We start from the raw sequence: 12,128 nt of genomic DNA, 5'->3' as shown, positions 1-12,128 counted from the left end.
GTTTTTTACATTTCACCTAATGTTTCTCCTGGACAAAATCATGCACAAACAAACTGAAATCTGCATTTTACTGATGTTTCCTAGTATATCAATCTGTAACATGTTTGTGTTCTCCAAACAAATATATCAAAACTGACTCTAAAAGTTATTTAGCGATGGAGAATGAGTTGCTGCTCACCATTTGTTTCTAACTTTAGAAAAATACCTTTTTTTTTTAACTTTAAGCAATTGGTAAGAATTAAGGACATAGATATTACATCATTATTTTCATTGATTTTTATTTAACTATTGATTTATTCTTTAATTTGCTTGACTTTTGAGTGTATATCAGGTTTTCAAGGTTTATTAATTGCTTTCAAAATTTTTACATGTCATAGAATAAATATTTTAGGTATTTATTTAAATGCCTTTATAAATCAGAAAATATGAATGCAGGTAAGTTATTTACAAATTTGTTTTGATATCAATAGATAAACTTACTAAAAAACAATAAAGAAACATACTAAATGTGGCCATTCATGACAAAATTTGATATACCAGTAGGTATGTTATGAGGTTTTTTACATGTCATGCCTAATTTATGTTCCTTGAGCTTATTTGTAACCTAGTACTGAGAGGCATTTGAGTAATGATGTTGAACCAGTGATTACAATGCCAGGCTAGTACCTAAACCCTGTTAAACCCATGATATAACCAAAGTGCAGCATTGTGTTAATGGTGTGTTGAATTTATATATCACTAGAGGCCTGGTGCACGAATTTATGCACCAGTGGGGTTCCTCGGCCTGGCCTGCGGGATCGGGCCGAAACTGGCTCTCTGACATCCCCCAAGGGATCCCAGATTGTGAGAGGGTGCAGGCCAGGCTTAGGGACCCCACTGTTGCATGATCGGGGCTGGGGGAAGATGTGGGAGGCTGGCCAGCCAGGGAGGGACCATAGGAGGGCTCCAGAGCATATCCAGCCTGTCTCACTCAGTCCCGATTGGCTGGGATCCCAGCAGCAAGCTAATCTACTGGTTGGAGCATCTGCCCCCTAGTGGTCAGTGCACATCATAGCTACTGGTTGACCAGTTGATTGTCTGCCCCCTAGTGGTCAGTGCATGTTATAGAGAGCAGTTGAGCAGCCTTAGCATATTATTAACATATTACGCTTGGATTGGTTGAACAGCCTGCTGGTCGACCGGACACTTAGCATATTAGGCTTTTATTATATAGGACTAGAGGCCTGATGCACGAAATTCATGCAAAAGTAGGCCTTTCTTCCCCTGGCTGCCAGCACCGGCTTTCCTCTAGCACCCAGGACCCAGGCTTGCTTCCCTCCGGCTGCCGGCAGGCACCCGAGACCTGGGCTTCCCTCCAGCCCCAGCTTCGTCAGGAAGGACGTCTGGTCTAATTAGCATATTACCCTTTTATTGATATAGATCAGTGGTTCTCAACCTTCCTAATGCTACGACCCTTTAATACAGTTCCTCATGTTGTGGTGACCCCCAACCATAAAATTATTTTTGTTGCTACTTGATAACTGTAATTTTGCTACTGTTATGAATCGTAATGTAAATATCTGTGTTTTCCGATGGTCTTAGGCAACCCCTGTGAAAGGGTCGTTCGACCCCCAAAGGGGTCGCGACCCACAGGTTGAGAACCGCTGTTATAGATGGTTGCTTTATAGGAAGACACTCAAGAGTCTGAATTTAGATTGCCTGGAGCATATCTCCTAATTCCAGTTGGTGGGTTTTGAGACTTCCATCTACTCATAAGCAGTGGGGCTTACCTCATTCCAGCCCTCGGAATGCCCAATTTGCTCTCCTGTTCTTTTGGAGAGTCACAGAGATGAATCTACCTGTCTTCCCCCATTTTCACAACTTGCAGCTCCAGGTCACATTTTCTCTTAACCTGACCCATTGCAGGACTAACGTCTCACAGCTCCTCCCTTGCTCCAAAGCACCTTTTTAAGTAGTTTTCCGATTGCAGCTGGAAGCACCAAGGCTGAACTGAAACAGAGACCCCAGGCAGGCTAATTTGATGTCTGTCCAACATGATGCTTACATTTGTTTACCTTTATTTCACAGAGAGGTTACACCTTGTATAGTCACCTAGGGAATCCAAAGCACTGTCCAATTGGACTGTTGAAGGCTTGTAATGGAATAACAATTAAGGAACTGAATTTTAAATCTGATTTAACTTAAATTTAAAACCTGAAGGAGTGTGAAAATAGTTTTTCTGTTAACTGTCATTTTGGTAGGACTATATTTCACTGTAGCTATTGTATCACATAAACTAGTATTGTAATGTGTGCATTTAACTTTTTTTTTAATGTAGCTATTAGAAAACTTAACATCGCACATGTGCTTCACATTCTATTCCTATTGGACAATGCTAATGTAAGGCCTCCAGGACCTGACCATACAATTCTCAAGAATGTGCCTGGTGCGGTGGCAGACAGACTTCAGAGGAGATCCCCCATGATCCCATCCTGCTGATGTTCATGCCTTTGTTTAATCCCGCCCCTTTAAATGTGGGCAGGACTCAAAGCTTGCTAATAGCCAGTAGACAGTGGGAAGGTGATGGGCTATTGTTCCTGTGTGTGTGCTATGTAGACTCCTTCTTTTTTTTTTTTTTTTTTTTAAATATATTTTATTGATTTCTTCACAGAGAGAAGGGAGAGGGATAGAGAGTTAGAAACATCGATGAGAGAGAAACATCGATCAGCTGCCTCCTGCACACCCCCCACTGGGGATGTGCCCGCAACCAAGGTACATGCCCCTGACTGGAATCGAACCTGGGACCCTTGAGTCCACAGGCCGACGCTCTATCCACTGAGCCAAACCAGCCAGGGCTGTAGACTCCTTCTTGCTAGGTGATGGAGCTTGGGAGCAGACCTGATGTGTATTTTTGGAGGAGAACTGGGCTCTGGCCATCATCTCCTGTGTAGCGGGCAGAGGACCCTGCTCGGCTGTGCCAGGCTCCTCACCCACAGCATCTGAGATAATACTGTGTGTTGTCCTAAGGCTAAGCCATTAAATGTGCATTAATTTGTTATTCGGTAATGGGAAACATAGAGCATGGGAAAGGAGGGGGCCCTGTGGAACTATGGAAGTGTAGCAAGAAGGCTCTATTGGGAGGAGTGAAGCTTAGGCAGATATTTGGAGTATCCTAGCCCCTTACCTAAACTGTTCTGGTCGTGCATAAGGCTTGGTTCAGGTTAGCTTACCTGCCTTGTTTTGGTTTCATGCTCACAGAACCATTTGTTGATTATTACTTGCTCCCTGTGTAGGCCCCCTTCAGGGAGAGGAAGTTCAGGTTCATTGGACTTTGGGCGATGAAGCCTTGTGGTTTGCAGGATTTGTTTAACTGACTGCAGGCTCTTGGGACATGGTTGAAATTGGCCTCATCCTGCTGCCTGGTTCCTGCTGACTACAGTTTTAAGTAAATGCTGCATGAGGCAAACAGATTGATCCCAGCTTCTGTCAGGCACATGAACCATAGTGATGGATGGAATGTTAATATTCATGAAAATTTGCCAAAAACTAAGATGGTGTAGAAATGAAGGCTAGAAATTATCCTATATAACAAAAACCTACTATGTTAAGTGTCTGGTTGTCTGGTGACCAGTCGACTGTTCAACCAATCAAAGCATAATATGCTAATGATATGCTAAGGCTGCTCAACCACTCGCTGTGACATGCACTGGCCACCAGGGGACAGACAGTTGACCAGTTGACCAGTTGCTATGACGTGCACTGACCACCAGGGGGCAGACGCTTCGAGCGGTAGGTTAGCTTGCTGTTGGGGTCAGGCCAATCGGGACTGAGCAAGATGCGCTGGACATGCCCTGGAGCCCTCCCGCGGTCTCTCTCAGCCCTGATTGTGCACCAGTGGGGTCCCTTGGCCTGGCCTGTGCCCTCTCGCAATCTGGGACCCCTTGCAGGATGCCGGAGAGCCGGTTTCGGCTAGATCCCACAGGCCACTCCCCTCGGGAGGGTGCCAGAAGCAGGGCTCACAGCTGGCCAGCACTGCTGTGGCGGTGCAAGCCTCTCCCTGATCAGGACTGATTGGGCGTGAGCCCGCGGCAGGCGCAGTGGGGCCGCGATGACTGGGAGTGGCAGGTGGGAGCTGCAGGTGGCGTTGGACTGCGGGTTTCGTCCTGATCCCCGCAGGCCACCCTGAGGGACCCCACCCGTGCACGAATTCATGCACTGGGCCCCTAGTTTAATGATAATTCTCCATAGTTCTTTCATGTTTCTGCATATCTAGCAAGCAGAGACACAGACTTTTTTCTAAACTACCTTTCCAAGGATGTTTATATTGCACACAGCCTCAGAAGACAGAGATGGTGTCTCCCTTTAGAGCAAAGTGCTGGCAAGCTCACCGGTGTAAAATATTGGGGTTCCTTAAACTCAGGGTTTCTCTTTTGTTTTGCAGCTCACTCATGTGCAGGTGTCAGCTGACTGTCTTCTTACATTCCCGTGCTCAGGGAACTGGCACAAGAAAATGCTGATATTTTAGCTACTGCTAATGCTATAAATAATACAGCCCTTAGTTTTGGACCCATGCATCCTGTATCTCTGTCAGCATTCATGGAATAGTGCAGGGCTCACTGTTAGCTTGCAAGTAAGGTAAAATCTCAGAGTCTTCATGTGACTGACACTTGCGTTGGATAATAATAATAAAGTTAAGACGTTTCTAGTGGAATGGAAATTAATCCATTCATGACCATACCTTTTCCAGAATGGATTGGGTGCCCATATGTTTTTTAACTCTGAGAGAAAAAGATGTGTTTGTTTTGTTGGATAAAATCACGCCATTTCTTTCCGAAGCATCCTGTGTCAGTGAGTAGATCTTCCTAGGAGTGAAGTTATCTGGGGCAGTGACACCTTCTACACTAGCTTATTGCATTAACTTCTCCTGGGCTTCAGTTATCTATAATAATAAAAGCGTAATATGCTAATTAGACTGGGCAGCCGACGTCCTTCCGGATGACCTTCCGGATGAAGCCAAGGCTGCAAGATCTGAGGCAAGCCGCTGAGGCTGCAAGGGCCACGCCTCTTGCATGAATTTCGTGCATCGGGCCTCTAGTATCATCTATAAAATGAAAGAATTAAGGTCATTTGCAGCTACAGCACTTCCAGGCAATGTAAAAACATCACTTCAGCTTGGTGTATTAACCAGCACTTGCATTGTACTTACTGTGGGATAGATACCATTCTAAATGCTTTTCAAATGACTTACTCAAACTAGGGTGATGTTATAGGTGAGGAAAAAGAAGCAGAGAGTTAAAAAATTTGCCAAGGTCATCCAGCTAGAAAGTGGCAGAGCTGGGTTCATATCTAGGTCAAGTTCGTGTTCTCGTCCACTATGCTGTACTGCTCTCTGCTTGTCATTGAGAAAGATTCACTCCCTACCTGAGAACTCTGGAAGCGACAGGGGAGAATGAGAATGAGGCAGGTGCCTGCTCTCTAGAATCTTCACACTAGGAGAATTTTGTGCTCCTGAGTGTGTGTGTCTTCCACAGGAGGACTCCCAGGTAATCATTTGTGTGTGAGAAGAACACATTAGGATACAAAAGCATACCCTTTCAGGTTAAGCAATTGGTTACAGGCTTTTAGCTGATTTAAATTATTTAAATAAACCTTAACTTTCTAATCTAGGGACTATGGAGGCATACTTGGCCAAAGGGTTACCTAATTGATGCCCAAGAGTAATAAAATTCTAGAAATTAAATAGTTATGCTGAAACATTTTCCTTAAAACTTTTACTCAACTCAAATCTCCTTACCTATGTGAGCCTCTTGAAGATAATAATGGGATATTTTTCATATTTGTACCTGTATTGTCCCTAGAATAATATTTTTTCAATGTACTTAAGTGTTGAGTGAATGATCAATTCAGCTTTATTGTATGCAAGATGATTCTCCACAGAGCTCTCTGTATCTGTCAGGGCCCTGGCAGGAAGCAGAATTATACTCAGGAGGTTCACCTGAACAGGCTTTAGTGAAAGAACTATTTCCTGAGGACTGAAGGGACAGACACCCGTGACTGTCTGACTCCTAGGCCTAAGGGGCAGCTGTTTAGAGTTACACAGCAGCTGCTTGGAGCCCAGTGGGAGCTGGAGTTTATGGAGAGGGACAGAGTGACAGAGCTGTAGCTAGCACAGCAGGCAAGACAGAGGGACCAGGGGACAAATATCCCAGTGTCTCCTGCTGTCAATCCTCTCATTGGATGAACCCAACTGAAATACCAAATGATGGAGAATGCATCTAGGGGTAGTGGGACAAAAGGAAAAGATCCTAGAACAATATCTGGACATGTCTTAGTCCAGGCTACTAAACAATACATAGACTGGCTGGCTTATAACCAACAGAAATTTATTTCTCACAGTTCTGGAAGCCTAGAGGTCCAAGATCAAGGTGCTGGCAGTTCTAGCGTCTGGTGAGAAGCCAAACTTCCTGGTTTGTAAACCTTACCTGGCGGTAGGCAACTCTCAAGGGCCTCTTGTATAAAGGCACCTCCCCAAAGCACCACCTAATACCATCACAATGGTGGTTAGGTTTCAACATGAATTTTGGGGGACACAACCATTCTGTAGCAGGATTGCAGCATGTACTGTTACCTAATGCAATTTGATTTGTCACCTGCAAAAATAACTAAAATCTTCCTCTATCAAATATGCATATTTTATGAAAAGCCAACATGCTCTAGGTATTTTCAAGTTAGTTGTTTAATATTAACATTACTAAGAATTTACATAAAGTACTGAATTAAAATTATCAGTAGGTGATGCTGCTGAGATTAAATCCTGAAAAATCTAAAACAGACATTTAACTGAAGATTATGTAGGATTCAGCCAGGTCATTTGGGAAAGATAGGGTAGTCAGTTTATAACTCACTGTTTCTCATGACATTTGTAAAGCATTACTTTTTACAATTTTGATTTACTTGATGGAATATCCTGGACTTGCCCAACAATCAAAGCAGCAGCAACTGAGATATCTTTACAGAATCGGAAAGATGCACATGCTATAGAACATATTATGGACTATTTTCTGACTTGCTGTATTGGGAGGGTGACTATTGCCTTCTTGCTCTAATTAACTTTTAGAAGAGATAGGTAATGAATCATGGGCGTGCATCAAGATTTTAAAAGCGATTCCATTTCCAGGAGAAGAGAACTACTTGCAAGGAACTTCACAGCTTTTTTTTTTTCTTTTTCTTTTTTTCTGGTAGCATCATCTCATGAGACAAAAATGAACAATGACTTGGTGACACTGGGAGGTACCATTTTCCTGTCAAACCCCAGCAAACAGAGATCATAATAGGCCCATAAAAATCATGGCATTTAAAAATATCCAACCTAGCCCTAGCCGGTTTGGCTCAGTGGATAGAGCGTCAGCCTGCGGACTGAAGGGTCTCGGGTTCGATTCTGGCCAAGGGCACATGCCTGGGTTGTGGGCTCAGTCCCCAGCCGATCAATGATTCTCTCTCATCATTGATGTTTCTATCTCTCTCTCCCTCTTCTTCCTCGCTGAAATCAATAAAGAAATATATTTTAAAAATAAAAATATCTGACCTAGCATGGATTGTAATGATGCTTCAGTCTTCTATTCCCCAAATTACATCACAGGGTTAATTGGTAGAATACAGATCCCCAGGCCATTTCTGCTTCTGTTGCTCTGGGCTAGGACAGGAAACCTTTAATTTAACAAGTTCTCCAAGTGACCCACATGGTCATACTAGTTTGGGAAACAGTGATACCATGCCACTTCCTTTTGAGCTAGGTTTCCATAAGCACTCGGCCCTCGCCTTCACAAAAACTCTGGGGTCACACTCACCTTTGAAAAGGTGAAGAATGGCACGGGCCCTCCCCCCAGAAATATGTTCCTACACAGAGTTTTACATGTAATTTTGGGTGCTTCAGAGACTCTTTGGTAGCCTATCTGACGAACCCCTGTCCTACTGAATCAGTTTGAAACTGCCAAGCCTAGATTTTAAGTCTTCATAATCTTTTAAAAGATGTTTTTATTGATTTTAGAGAGAGAACAAGGGAGAGGGAGAAACAGAATCATCAATGATGAGAGAGAATCATTCGATCGACTGCCTCCTATATGCCCCCTGCTGGGAACCAAGCTTGTAACCCGGGCATGTGCCCTGACAGGGAATCGAACCACAGTCCTCTTGGTACATGGGTTGACATTCAACCACTGAGCCACACTGGCCGGGCAAGTTGTCATAATCTTGGTCCACCCTCGATCACGTCTTTGCCCACTATGCCCATCATAGGAGCTATGGAGATGAATAGATTTTACCATTCATATTCCTGGACACATAAAAAAATAAAATCCAAAGGACCTGTATGAGTTCTATATGAGTTCTTAACAACACAGAATATAGTTTATTAAGAAAATGCTCAGACAAAATTTCATAGCTTGAGGTCACTGGCATCTTCCGGAAAAAAAAGTAGACTGTATTGATCTGTCCAGGTGTGTGTTTCAATTTCTTTTATTTTCAAAGATAAGCCTCTCGTGTGGGGTATGTTATAACCACAGTAAAAGTCATTCCTGCAGCCGGAGCTCACAGTCTTCTACAAAAACATCCTTCAGCATCAGGCCTGATTCCACCAGCAGGTATATTAGGTTAAGTCACTCAAAGGTGTTTTTGTTTGTTTGTTTTTTATTGATGTTAGAAGAAGGGAGGGATGAAGGGGTCAGGGGAGAGGGAGACAGAGAGAGACATCGATGTAAGAGAGAGACATCAATCAGTTGCCTCCCACGTGTGCCCCTACCAGGGATTGAACCCGAAACGTGGGTATGTGCCCTGACTGGGAATTGAACCTGCCCCACCTCTTGGTGTACATGATGATGGCCCAACCAACGGAGCCACCTGGCCAGGGCTCAAAGGTTTTTAATTACTGAAACGAATAGGTTTGTTACTAGTCTGAGTTGGTTTATCAGCAGTTTGATAATGACTGTAATATAAGTTCAAAGTATTACAAAAGAAGGTCATATCGATTAAATACCTTCGGTCAGATCCTAAATAGATGTTAAAAATAGAAGTCATATCTAGGCCATTACCTCTGTGGGGTTGCTTTAACCATTACATTTTGTTTACTTCTGTATTTAGTGTATTTAGCTATTTGCATGAAATGGATTTATCCAAGCTTAAGTAATACAGGAAAAATAACTCACAAAGTGGCAAGACACATGCGGTTTCTTAAAACATGTTTTTATTGATTTCAGAGAGAGGAAGAGAGTGAAACATCTTTGATGAGAGAGAATTATCAATCAGCTGCCTCCTGCACGCCCCCTTTTGGGGATCGAGCCTGAAACCTGGGCATGGGCCCTGATTTCCTTGTTCATGCGCCACACCTGCCGGGCACTCCACATGGTGTTTGAAGCACCCACAAACAGTTTCAGCTGTAAACATGTTTATTTAGTCCCCAGTGTCTCCGCGTAGCCACAGCGTGTAGTTGGAAATGGCACGCAGCCGATGTTTGAGCACTCGCAGCCCTGACAGTGACCAGGTGGGCGGGCAGGGCATGCAGAGCAGGCCTGACTGCTGTTTTTGAAAGTCATGTTTACAAGATTGGCCCTTGGCTGGCATTTGGGAGCTTGGATTTTGGGAGGGTTCCACCATTCCCAGCACTGATAAGAGTGGCTCACTGTGTCCAAACTATTTGCACAAGCAATGTGGTTTGTGCTGAACACCTGCTTTCCTTCTGGCAGTCCGGAATTTGGGTACCTGACAGGCAGAGAGTGCTTACGTGACCAATAAAAGCCCCCGGCACTAAGTCTAATGAACTTTCCTGGTTGGCAACCTGTCACATGTGGGCACAGCTGGTTGCTAGGGAAATTAAACTCAGCCGCGTCACTCTGTTGGGAGAAGACTTTTGGAAGCTTGTACCTGGTTTCCCCTGGACTTTCCCTCATGCACCGTCTCCCTTTGCTGATTTCCTGTTGTGTCCTTTTGGTGTAATAAGTCATAGCCATGAGTACGGTACGCTGAGCCCTGTGGGTCCTCCTGGTGAGTCATCAAAACTAGGGTGGGGGTGTTGGGGTTTCTGCAACACAGCAAGATACTGTCACTGCCTTTAAGGAAGTCATAACTGTGTGAGGACATAAAAACATCTGCATTTAAAAGTACAGCACAGGGTAGGGTTTAGTACAGTATTAACCCTTTGCACTCGCTTGCTTTTTTCCCGATTCCTTTATTCTAATGCTAACTGTGTCGAGTCACACTCGACATCCGAGTGCAAAAGGTTAAGTACTATCAGAAGAGGTAGGGACTAATGTTGCTCGCAGTTGGGAAGTCTGATATAGTCTTTAGTCATTTCAATGGAACAACTTTGTTGAAGAAATAATCTATATCTTACCTAATAATACACAGACATGTAAATTGACCGTACCTCCGCTACGCCACCAGCCAATCAGGAGTGATATGCAAATTAACCCAACAAAGATGGCGGTTAATTTGCATACACAGGTGCCGAGTGATGAGGGTGGAACGCTTGCATCATCGCCGATGCAGGTGTTCTGCCCTACCCCCAGTCTCTCAGGGCCTCTGGGCAGTGTGAGGAAGCAGGGCTGGAATGAAAAGAGGCGGCTCCCGGATCGGAAAGAGGTGGCTCCCAGAGCGGAAAGAGGCACCTCCGGGGCCTGAGCGGAAAGGGGCTGAGCCGGAGTGGAAAGTTGGTGCCAGCAGCCAGGGAAAGGAAAGCCCATTCTAGCACGAATCTTCGTGCATCGGGCTTCTAGTATATATATAAAGAGCCAGTGTCCATAACATCCAAAATGACCAAAGTCTCGACCGAACGCCAGGCTGTACGCTCAGCATGCTGAGCGGACTGAACTGCTGACCTCTCTGAGAGAGAGAGAGAGAGGCGGGGACTTGCAGCAGTGACTTGTGTGAGGCTGCCTTATGGCACCCCGAATCCCTCCCTGACCAGCCACTGCGACTCCAAGCCAGCGAGGGCCACCTCAGGCCGCAGCCCCAGGTCCCTCACCCCCACCCCAGGCCCGAAAGCGCGGCACCGGGCAGGGGCACCTGGGGGTCCAGGAATGCGGTGCGAGGGTCTGGCGTGGCGTGGCGTGGCGGTGGGGGGGCTGTGTTTATACCACCAAGTTCCCCACTTCCACCCCGGCCCACACATCCCTCCTCCCTCCCCTCAGTAGCCCAGCTCCTGCCTACGTGCTTGCCGGGCAGGCCCGACTGCACCGGGGAGTGAGTCATGGCGATCAGGAAGGCTACTTCCTGGGATGGGATGGCGATTCATGAGGGTGACAAGCGGCCGGCCAAGCCGAGACTGGCTTCAGTGGGGCCAGCAGGAGCCCAAGGCCACCCCAGCCCCCACAGGTCCCAGGTCAGATGGCGGCTCAGCAGTGAGCGGTGTCTCCATGCACAGCGCCAGGGGGCGGCTGAGAGCTGCTGTGACCCCACCCCACCTTCAGGGAGGGGAAGGAGGCTCGAGGCCACCGGGCGCAGTAGGCCACACCGCCGCCTGCCGGGCTGACAGGGTCCAGAGCGGGTGAGCTGCTCCCACCCCCTGGTGGTGGAACAGGGAGGAGGGCACTGGGTGCAGGGAAGGGACCTCAGCCGGGATCCTCCTGGCACAGGGAAGGGGCCCGGCCTGGGCCTGGTGGGGAGCTTAGGAAGTCTGGCTGAGCAGGCGCTGGTTCATACCAACTGTTACTCTGCCATCTTCCTCCAGCTCTCCAAGCCAACCCCTGCCCCACCTTCCCCGGGAGAATGGGCTCCGGGTGACCTCCCCGAGCACAGACTGTGGGCCCGGAGACTCAAGGAAGAGTGCCCGGCAGGGCCCGGGCAGGGGCCAGTGCAGAACTACCAGGGCAGAGCTGCTTCGGTGTCTCGGTGAACTTTGCAACAGACCCAAGGAGGAAACCGAGAGGGGAAAGGCCGGGAGGCGTGAATTCCCAGCACTTTAGCCACTTGAAAACAGCCCTACGTTCAGCTGAGAGGTGAGGGGGCTGAACCCTACCGTTGCTGGGCTCCTGTCGGTCCGAGGCCTGAGCATCCACCACGACAAGGAAAAAACGGAGGGAGGGGTTCAGAGGAAGGGAGGACAATTGAAGGAAACTGTGTCTAGACTTTCCCCAGCCCTCTCTCTCTTTCCTCTGCCT

Source organism: Eptesicus fuscus, chromosome 2 (genome assembly GCF_027574615.1).
Source record: "Eptesicus fuscus isolate TK198812 chromosome 2, DD_ASM_mEF_20220401, whole genome shotgun sequence".
In the NCBI taxonomy this organism is placed as follows: Eukaryota; Metazoa; Chordata; class Mammalia; order Chiroptera; family Vespertilionidae; genus Eptesicus; species Eptesicus fuscus.
This window is presented reverse-complemented; position numbering follows the sequence as displayed.